The 11,274-nt window shown below is 38.3% G+C and overlaps 1 pseudogene; it reads left to right on the top strand.

Moving 5' to 3' along the window:
- The first annotated feature begins 989 nt into the window (after positions 1-989).
- Positions 990-1,093, top strand: LOC140197125 (U2 spliceosomal RNA; annotated as a pseudogene).
- The last annotated feature ends 10,181 nt before the right edge of the window (positions 1,094-11,274 follow it).

Genomic DNA, 11,274 nt, shown 5'->3' with positions numbered 1-11,274 from the left:
TGGTGGAGCAGATTTGATTGGCCAAATGGCCTAATTCTGCTCCTATGTTTCATGGTTTTATGATCTAGACTGCTGCTAGTGTTACAGACCTGGTTACCACAGTACAGACAGAACCTGGGGAGGAGATGCATAAGGATGTTGCCGGGGCTGTTGAAGTTTAGTTATTAAGGAAGAATGGTTAGGTTAGCCTTTTTAAACTTCTAGAACAGGAGAGGCTGGGGTGGCATATTTAGTCATGCTATATAAAATCATAAGAAGTTTAGTCAGGCTGATGAAGAAAGATCCATTCCTTCCAGCAGAGAGGAAAATAAATCAATTTTGTAGTATAGTCATGTGCACAACTCTGGTGAGGTACAGGTACAATGAAATACTTGCAACAGCATCACAGGCATGTTGGTATAGACAAGACACAGAATGTAAATTATACAGACAATATAGAGAGGATGAAGAAAAGATTTGTGCAAAACAAAGACTTGAATACAAATAGAAGATGCAATCAGAGACAGGTCTATAATAGGGCAAGAGGTAGCCTGAAGATTTTCATTGCTGAGGTACCATCACCACCACCAGGAATACCTTTCAGTCCATCTCAGCTGGATGTGGATGATGACTACATAGACATAGAAAAATAGAAAATAGGTGCAGGAGTAGGCCATTCAGCCCTTCGAGCCTACACCGCCATTCAGTATGATCATGGCTGATCATCCAACTCAGAACCCTGTACCAGTCTTCCCCCCCCCGCCCATACCCCCTGATCCCTTTAGCCACAAGGGCCATATCTAACTCCCTCTTAAATATAGCCAATGAACTGGCCTCAACTGTTTCCTGGGGCAGAGAATTCCACAGATTCACCGCTCTCTGTGTGAAGAAGTTTTTCCTAATCTCGGTCTTAAAAGGCTTCCCCTTTATCCTCAAACTGTGACCCCTCGTTCTAAGCTTAGTCTTTCACATTCACATACTGGACTGCACCTTCAATATAGATAGGGATAGTCACTTCTCGGCCTTTTTGCTAAAATCAAGTGTAGTATCTGTTCTTTTAAAAACGCAAACAACAGGAATTCTGCAGATGCTGGAAATTCAAGCAACACACATAAAAGTTGCTGGTGAACGCAGCTTCCTGACGAAGGGTCTCGGCCTGAAGCGTCGACTGCACCTCTTCCTAGAGATGCTGCCTGGCCTGCTGCGTTCACCAGCAACTTTTAGGTGTGTTGCTAGTATCTGTTCTTATCAGTTTAATATCTGATACGTCCCATATCTGGGGTTTGTGATGGCGCATGGCTAAGTGGTTAAGGCATTTGTCTAGTGATCTGAAGGTCGCTAGTTCGGACCTTGGCTGAGGCAGCGTGTTGTGTCCTTGAGCAGGCACTTAACCACACATTGCACTGTGACGACCCCGGTGCCAAGCTCTATCGGTCCTAATGCCCTTCCCTTGGACAACATCGGTGTAGTGGAGAGGGGAGACTTGCAGCATGGGTAACAGCCAGTCTTCCATACAAACCTTCCAAGGCACAAATCCATGGATTCACGAGACTGACAGATGTCTATTAGTCATGAAATCTCTTTGCTCATTTGTCAAAGATGAACAGATTAGACACATCTGTTACACATGGGTTAATTTACATCCTTCATCAACATGATCCACAAAAGATCCTTTTTATCAACTCATGACTATGGGTCCTGCCATAATAAAATTAGACTTGTATTTGAACAGATCAGTGATGTCAAACAATCATCTTGTCAATACTTTCATTCACAGGACCTGGCTGCCCTCGACAAGACCCGTGGGAGGGAGTTCATATAGGCCAAAGTGGATAAGAATACGGAGTTCTTTCTCTTAAGGACATTAAACCTACTGATAGTCATGAGCTAAAAACAACAAAAAACTGCTGATAACGCCAACCAATTCATGTGCCATCTTGGATTTGAATTGTTATCCCTGTTTCATGTTTCAGGGACACTGCCTGACTTATCGACTGTTTAGAAGTATTGATTTAAACTTGATTTAATGTTATAAGGGATGATAGTATTCAAGTCCTGCCACAATTGTCTAGCATCCTTTGTTAATGCAAGTTTAGTCCAGAATTGCCACTTCACCTGTAAGATGGCTTTCTGAAGATTGTACCTGGATCTCTTGGTCATTGTCATCAGACTTAAATGCCTCTGATCTGGCTCTCAGCAGATTGCAGATCTCATTATTCATCCAAGGCTTCTGGTTGGGGAAGACCCTGAATGATTTTGTGGGGATACACTCATCTATAACTGCTTTAATAAAGTCCGTGACAACCAAAGTGTATTCATTCAGATCTACAGGCGAGTCCTTGAACACATTTCAGTCCACTGATCCAAAGCAGTTGCTTAGCTGATGCCCAGCTTCCCGCAACTACCTCTTTGTTGTCCTAATCTCTGGAACTTTTCTCTTTAGCCTCTGCCTGTATACAGGTATGAGAAGGACAGGCAAGTGATCCAATTTACCAAAATGCAGTCTGGGCATGGAATGTAGGCATTCCTGATCTTAGTTTACAGTGGTCCAGTGTGTTGGAACCTCAGGTTCTATACTGATGGCAACTAGGCAGAGTTTTCTTAAAACAAGCCTGGTTGAGGTCCCTGACTATGATTTGAAATACGCCGGGACAGACTGTTTCTCATTTGAAGACCAATTGGAGATTACTTCTTGTTTCATATGTCATGAATTTTTTTTTTGCAGCAGCAGCAGTACACTGCAATACATAAAATCACTACAGTACTATGCAGAGTCATAGGCACCCTAGCGCTCTCTCTCTCTCATATATATATATATATATATATATATATATATATACATATATGCCTAAGACTTTTGCACGGTATTGTATGTATATGAAACTATCTTTCATTCAAGTTGTCTTTAATCACCTGAATTTCAATTCCTCCAGCTCTTATTTCAGAACTAATGGCTAGAGCATTGGCTGCTAGTTCAGTACTTTAACAGTTATGTTGCTGTACTGTTAATCCACCCAATAATTTTATTTCCCAGAGCCAGTAGTGGGATTTGAACCCATGACAGATGTGTAGTCCAAGCTTTTCAATTCTTCTTCAGCAGCACAGCCTTATTAATAATCAAGCCAAATAGTTGATTCATCAGATAACTTAACACTTTTTAAAAATTTTCCTTCTTGGTTTTCCAGTGAGAAATTCTCAGAAGTCGCAGAGTCAAATTAATGTCCAAAGTTGAAGTCTTGGCAGGACCAGAAATCCAGGGCTATTTTCATTAATTCAGCTTCTTCCTCTCTGCCATCTGAATTCTAAATGAACATTGAATCCATAAACACTACCTCACTTTTTAAAATTACTTCTGTTTTTGCACAATTTTTAACCTATTTTTAACATACATTTATAAACTTACTGCAATTGATTTTTTTTCTCTATCATCATGTATTACATTGCACTGCTGCCACTCAGTTAACAAATTTTATGACGCGCTGGTTGATATTAAACCTGATTCTGACTCTGATTCTGAACTTTGTTCCCATCTTCAAGTGGAAAATCAACTAAACTGCTATTTTTAAAGATGGCCAGGTTAAGCGAAAGATTTGATGTCTTATTAAAATAACATGAGAACCAATTTGATCTTAAGCAGGCAGTGGTCATCAACAGGAAGTCTGAAGCGATTTGAACATGTAAAACCATTGACATAGAAACAGCAGTGACCTCATTAAAAGTCCAAGAATTCATGCTTTCTTATTTGACTTCTCTTTTGCTTACTGGTTACTGCTGTACATAACTTGCTTGCACAAAGTAAACCACACAGTATTTAGTTTGGGTCATTATGTGCATGATAATGAAGTGTGGTGGGAAAGTGGTTATGTCAATAGAGATTAATAAAAAGGTGTGGGCTACAGATCAGGTCACTCAAACTCAAATTCTACTTCTGTAGTTGAATGTAATTTTTGATTAGATTGAGGATACAACAGCATAGTGGTTAAATTACTTTGGTGGTAGCTGGAGTTCTGGTCATTGATCTAGAATTCTGAGCATTGATCTTTAAAATGTTCTAAGGCATCAACCCCCTCTTTCTTTTCAGTCTGACGAAGGGTCTCAGCCCAAAACGTTGACTGTTTACTGGTTTCCAATGATGCTGCCTGGCCTGCTGAATTCCTCCGGCATTTTGCGTGTGTGGCTGTAGCACTCTATAAATCTGTTCATTAGTGTGTCAAAACAGGAAAGGATGGGTAACACATTAGATAATTATTCACAGATAAGATACAATTACCGTTTTATGTCTTTTTCTTTAATATTTCTTGCTTTGAAGCAACTACTGTACTGTAAAGAAAACAAGGTGGTTGGTGCAGTGTATTGATTTTGGATACTAAATTTAGCATTTTGGGTCTGTCTTCAAGAAATAAAACATACTATCTCCGTTTGATCGGAGGTTGTGAATCTGTCGGCCTTAATTTTTTTTTGCCTTATATGGGCAGAAAAGTTTATTTTTGATTAATTAATATGGTTGCTAAACTTTCTTTCTATCTGCGTCATTCCTTTCTTTTTCCCAGGGGATTCTGGGTGGTTATTCTCTCAGCGTCATTCTACATATTTCCTTTGAGACCTTAAATTTTGTAGTTTTTAAATCTTTTTTTGTAGGTTTTCATAACTAGTTTATGTTAATAATTTTATTTCTTTTTTTGTTTATTCATAGGGTCTGGGGTTTGTTGCGTTTTTTTATATTTTCTGGCTTTTTCTCTGTTATATTAAGTGTTTGTTTAAATTGACTTACTTTTTTTATTCTTTTACTGTTTTATAACTAGCTGATCTTTTTTATATTTACACTTTTTTTAGGGAGCGTCTATCAGAAGTCATGGGGGTAGTTTTAGTGCTTGCTTCTTTCTGGCTGGTCTGTGTTAGATTTAGCCTTGGAGTCATGGGGTGGGGGGTGGTGGGAGGGGCTTCACATTTTAGTTTTTTTCTTCTTGGGCTATGTATACTATTGAAGTATTGGTTGCGTTCTCTTTCCCGGTATCTCTTATTTGTTCTGTTCTCTTTCCGGGTTCGTGGGTCAAGCCTATTGTCAATCCTCCTTGTTGCGGGTTGACTTTAGGGTTTATGGAGTCTATTATTAATTTTGTCTCCTGGAATACTAATGGTCTTAACCATCCTATTAAAAGGAAAAAAGTTTTTAAAGTGTTCCGGAGACTTAAAGCACAAATTTTATTTTTACAAGAGACCCATGTGCGGAGGGGGGACAGACTACGTTTTTTTAAATTCTGGAAGGAATAACAGTTCCATTCGAACTCTAACGCTAAGATTCGAGGTGTCTCTATTTTTATAGACTCCTCAGTTACTTTTATACAACAAGATATTATTTCTGATCCGAATGGTAGATTTCTACTGGTTAGTGGTCTATTATTTAATAAAAAGGTAGTTTTAGTCAATGTTTATGCTTCCAATATGGACTGTCTGGAATTTTATAAATCATTATTCAATCAGTTCCCGAATTTGAATGAGTGTTCATTGATCTGGGGCGGAGATCTTAATACCTGTTTATCTCCAGCTTTGGACCGTTCGGCTCCTCTACGGACCTTACCCAATAAATCTGCAACTTTGATTAATTCATTCCTCTCTGATTCTGGGTCGACGGACATTTGGTATTTTCTGCATCCTCAGGAAAAAGATTTTTCTTTTTTTTCACATGTTCACCATTCCTATTCAAGAATTGATTATTTCTTTTTTGACTCTCGTCTTATTTCTTCAGTGATTAAATGTGATTATGACTCTATAACCATTTCGGATCATGCTCCACTTAAGCTTTCTATTAAAATTCTGGCCAATACACAAAATAATAGACAATGGCGTTTTAATTCGCTGTTGCTTCAGGACTCGGACTTTGTTAACTTTATGAATGAACAGATTGATCTTTTTTTTACAATCAACTATACAGAGGATATTTCTGTGAACATTCTTTGGGATACTTTTAAAGCTTATATTCGTGGTCAGATTATCTCGTATTCTGCTGCTTTGAGGAAGAAGCTGAAGCAGGAGGAGTTGGTAATTGTGGATAAGATTAAGGAAATTGATAAGAAATATGTTACAGCTCCCTCTGAGGAGTTATATAAATGAAGAACTGAACTTCAAATGGAACACAGTTTATTACTTTCGTCCTCGATTGTAAACCAATTCAAGAAAACAAGAAGTGAATTTTATGTACACAGTGACAAAATTGGCAAACTGTTGGCTAACCATTGAAGTCTAATTATGCTAAATCTCAAATTAATCAGATTTATAATCAAAATGATCGACTGATACTTGATCATGCGGGGATTAATCGTACTTTCTTTGATTTTTATTCTTCCTTATATCAATCAGAGTCTCCTTGAGACTCTAAATATATGAATGATTTTTTAGATAACCTAGACTTCTCTGAGATTTCACAGGATATGTCTTCTATGCTAGATACTCCCATTACTACTGATGAGATTAAGAATGTTATTTCCTCTATGAACCTGGGGAAAGCTCCTGGCCCTGATGGGTTTACCGTAGAATTTTATAAATGTTTTGCACCTTCATTAATCCCTTGGTTCTGTAGGGTTTTCGAGGCTTCATTAAATCTTGGTAAACTTCCCGAATCTTTCAATAGAGCATCAATCTCTTTAATATTAAAGAAGGATAAAGATCCTGCTCAATGTGCATCTTATAGACCAATATCTTTATTAAATGTTGACTCTAAAATTTTTTCTAAGTTATTAGTGAACAGATTAGAAAAAGTACTTCCTTTTATTATTTCGGAAGACCAAACGGGTTTTATTAAAGGTCGTTACTCTTTTTATAACATTCGCACACTGTTAAATATTGTTTATACCCCCTCACAAAATGTTCCTGAGTGTGTTATCTCTTTAGATGCTGAGAAAGCTTTTGATAGAGTAGAATGGCCTTACTTATTTAAGGTGCTTGAAGTGTTTAATTTTAGCTCAAAATTTATATCCTGGATCAAACTGTTATATCATTCTCCCGTGGCCTCGGTCCGTACTAACTCTCTAATAAACATTCCCTAATTCAATTTAAAGTTGTTCATAGAGCACATATGTCCAAAGATAAATTAGCTCACTTTTATTCTCATATTAATCCTTTTTGTGATAGATGTCCGGGGCAGATAGCCTCTTTAACTTATATGTTTTGGTCTTGTCCTACTCTGGAAACTTTTTGGAGAGACATTTTTAATATTATCTCAAAGGTATTGAATATAGATATCTCTCCTCACCCTATTACTGCTATCTTTGGACTACCTAAAATTTCCAGTAATCTTTCTCCTTCAGCCCGTAGAATGATTGCATTTCTTACTTCAATGGCGAAAAGATGTATCTTACAACATTGGAAAGAGCTTAACGCTCCAACCATCTTTTTTTGATTTTCTCAGACGATACTATGCTTGAATTTGGAGAAAATTAGAAGCAATCTTTATGATTCCTCACTTAAATTTGAACAGACCTGGAGATCTTCTATTCAATATTTTCATTTAATGTAATTTTTTTTTCTTCTCTTTTTTGCTCCATATTTATATACCCTTCTTGTTTTTTTTTTTACTGTTTTTAATGGAGGTCGGGTTTGAGGACGTGATTTTAAGTTCTTTAACTCTATTTGGTTCCAAGTTAGCCCATTGCTTTGCTTTGCTTTTAGTTTAGTTGCACGGTGGGTTTTTTTGGGTTTTTTTTTCCTTTTCTCTATTGATATATATATATATATAAATTAGTATACTATTATGTTACCTTAGTATGTTATGTTTAAATTACATTGTTTGTATCACTTTTTTTTCTGTATTAATATTTCCTGTAATTTTATTATATTCTAACAGTGTATTAGTGCCTATATGGCTTATCCTTTTGTATACTTATTCAATAAAAAGATTTAAAATGAAAGAAAGAAATAAAACATAATGGGAGACAGGGAAAAGAACTTTGTGCCCATCCAGCCTCTTACTCATGATTGTGATGCTTGAGTGAGGTAGTGGATGGCATCTGAGCTTTTGCCTGGTAACAAGCCTCAGGTTATGCTGTGATCGGGCATAGAGTGAGGATGATTGGTGACTGGGGACAAGGTGACTAGAGATGGTGGAGATCAGACAGCAGCAATGGGCTAAAGTGAGATTTGGCAGCTGGAGAATGGAGGACTGGAAGATTGGGAATGAGGTTGCTAGGTGAGGAGAGGGTGGTGGCAGGTTAGAAGGTGAGTAGTGTTTCAGAGGTTTATCCAGTAATCTGTAAAATGTAGCTTTGTTTCCAATGTGTCTCTGTGTTAATATTGTTGTAATGGAACAGCATTGTAAAGATCATTAAAGAAATAACAACATGGATAGTTTGACATTAAAGCAAAGTAAAATTGAGAAGCAAAAAATAATGGTCTGTTAAGTCAAAAATAATGCTAGTTACAAAGAATAAACTGAAATAATTATGATTAAAATGTGAAAATCTTTAAATCAGAAAGCCTGAAACAGAATCATTACAATAAAGTACTGGAAACAAACTGAAGTATGATACATGACGCAGCATATAGGACCAAAGGGGAATTCTATTCTGGCTTTGAATATTCCCTGGCCACAATTCCAACAGGAGATAATTGGATCCCCCTAAGTAAGAAGACATCATTGCTAGAGCCAGAAAAGACAAAACCTCTGTGGGAGATAGTGGAAGAGGACTTATGAGGGTGCTACATGACAACAAGGGAATGCTGAAAGCTATTTAGATGAAATGCTACTTCAAACACAGGCTTGGTCAATGCCATATTTGGCAAATTTGGGATAAAGTCTTGAAAACATGGGGCATAGAATCAGGAGTAGGCCATCTGAGCCTGCTGTGCAAATGGCCGGCTTTCCTGCACTAAATCCAGATCCTATAATGCTCCTAATATCTATGTCATGAATACACTCATGATTCAGCCTCCGCAGACCTCTTGTATAGAGAATTCCAAAATTTCATTGCCCTCTTTGTGAAGACATCTCTTTACCCTGTATGCCCAACTATTTATTTTGAGACTGTGACCACCAGTTTTAGATATTTCAGACAGGACATCTCCATTTCCATCATGTGAGTCCCCAAAGGAATTTTGAATTGCTCAACACCCCGACTTTAATGGAAGTGTCCATGACTCTATCCCATATCACGGCTATTCCCCTTTAGTCCCATCTGCTGCTTCATGCATCATACTTCAGTTTGTTTCTAGTACTTTATTGCACTGGTTCTGTTTCAGGCTTTCTGATTATTAGATTAGATTAGATTATGAGGGCACGCAGTCCTCTTTTATTGTCATTTAGTAATGCATGCATTAAGAAATGATACAATGTTTCTCCAGAATGATATCACAGAAACACAAGACAAACCGACTGAAAAACTGACAAAAACCACATAACTATAACATATAGTTACAACAGTGCAAAGCAATACCGTAATTTGATAAAGAACAGACCAAGGGCACGGTAAAAAGTCTCAAAGTCTCTCGAAAGTCCCATCATCTCACGCAGACGGTGAACCTCCAGCGCCGCAAACTTGCCGATGCAGCACCCTGGAAGCACCCGACCACAGTCCGACTCCAAGTCTGTCTGAAAACTCTCAGCCTCCGACCAGCTCTCCGACACTGAGTACCGAGCACCATCTCTGCCGAGTGCTTTGACCCTGGTTCTGGCAACGGGCAATAGGCAAAGCCGAGGATTTGGGGCCTTCCCCTCCAGAGATTCTCGATCGCACAGTGGCAGCGGCAGCGAAGCAAGCATTTCAGAAGTTTCTCCAGATGTTCCTCCGTGCTTCTCACGACTGTCTCCATCAAATCAGGATTGTGCACGGCATTCTAATTAACACATACGATATTCATTCGGAACGTCCGCACGTCCTGCGTCGCACCGCCAGCTTCTCCTCCCTCCTCGATTTAATGGTTTTCACATTTTAATCATAATTATTTCTAGCCCAGAGACTGAAAAACCATCCAACAATTGAAAAACAAATGAGCAGATGAAATCATTGCTGAGTAGTAAAACATAATACAGGTTGACCTTCACTAATCTGACTACCTGTAATCTGGTTCCTGCAATAATCCGGCACTGATTATGCTTACTGTGATCCTTCTGTAATCCGGCATTTTCACTAATCTGACACTCCTCAGGTCCCAATGGTGCTGGATTAGTGAAGGTTGACCTGTATAACATAAAAATATATCTGGTGTAAATTCACCTTCCTTGTCTTGGAAGAGATTTGCATTCCAGTGGACCTCAAAGATAACTGCTATCATTGCGATTATACTCCTTTCCCCCCAGTAGCTCCTCTCTGAGCCAAAATCATAGATTCCACCCATCAAGAGGTATAACGGACATGATTGTACCACAAATCCAAGAAAAATCTGGAGGACATTGTCAGCCAAGGTTCAAGGGCTTTATCAATGTCACAAGCGCCTTTGATTGTGTTTGCTGAGACAGAATGTGGACAATGTAAACCAAAAGTCAGGAAATGCTCATCAGGCCAGTCAGCAGTTGAGCAAAGAGAAACAGTGTGACAAACCTAGCTGAAATTCATCACCAATCAGTGCCAGCTACATTGTGCCATGGAAACTGTGATCCTAATTAATTATCCATCATAAGCAACACAAGGGACCGCAGATGCTTGAATCTGGAGCAAAAAAGGAAACTTGGATGAGTTTAAGAAGAAAAATAAATTTGATTTGAATTTATAAATAAAGATTGGAGTTAAAGAAAAGTAAACAGTGGGTCTGGCAGCATTTCTGGAGGCAAAGAAATGGTTATGTTTCAGGTGAAAACCATGCATCCATCCACCAATAGGCTTTCATATTGTACTAACCTTTTATTCAACGTTGCTTGTTCCAGCTCACCTCCAGCAAGCTCCCTGCTCAAATTAAGTTAATTGACAGGGCAAGCAGGAAACTGTCTAGGCTTTATTGTCTCTACCCCAAAATATCATCCAAATCTCAGTCATCAAATTACCATCTACAGACATACTGTGGTTGTGCCTGATGACTAAACTCTAAATAAAAAAAAGTCTTGTACTAATCAGATCAAAGACAAAGGTTCTCAATCAACTTGTCTTACCTCAAAACTATGTCCCCTAAGTATTATAGTACATAGTATAATCCTCAGTGTTTCTGAAGGTCATACTGTAGAGTATATCTTAATTCCTCATTTCAGGAATTAACCACAAAGTCAAAAACCAACAATGAAGTTCATATTGTGTTCTGTCAATTCAGGAAAAGGGTTTTCAAAGACTCAGACCTTGAACCCAGTACCAGGTTCCTGCTCAACCAAGTAGCAGT

This window comes from Mobula birostris, chromosome 4 (assembly GCF_030028105.1).
Source record: "Mobula birostris isolate sMobBir1 chromosome 4, sMobBir1.hap1, whole genome shotgun sequence".
In the NCBI taxonomy this organism is placed as follows: Eukaryota; Metazoa; Chordata; class Chondrichthyes; order Myliobatiformes; family Myliobatidae; genus Mobula; species Mobula birostris.
Note: the sequence above shows the minus strand (reverse complement) of the source record. Positions and strands in the feature narration are given on the sequence as shown.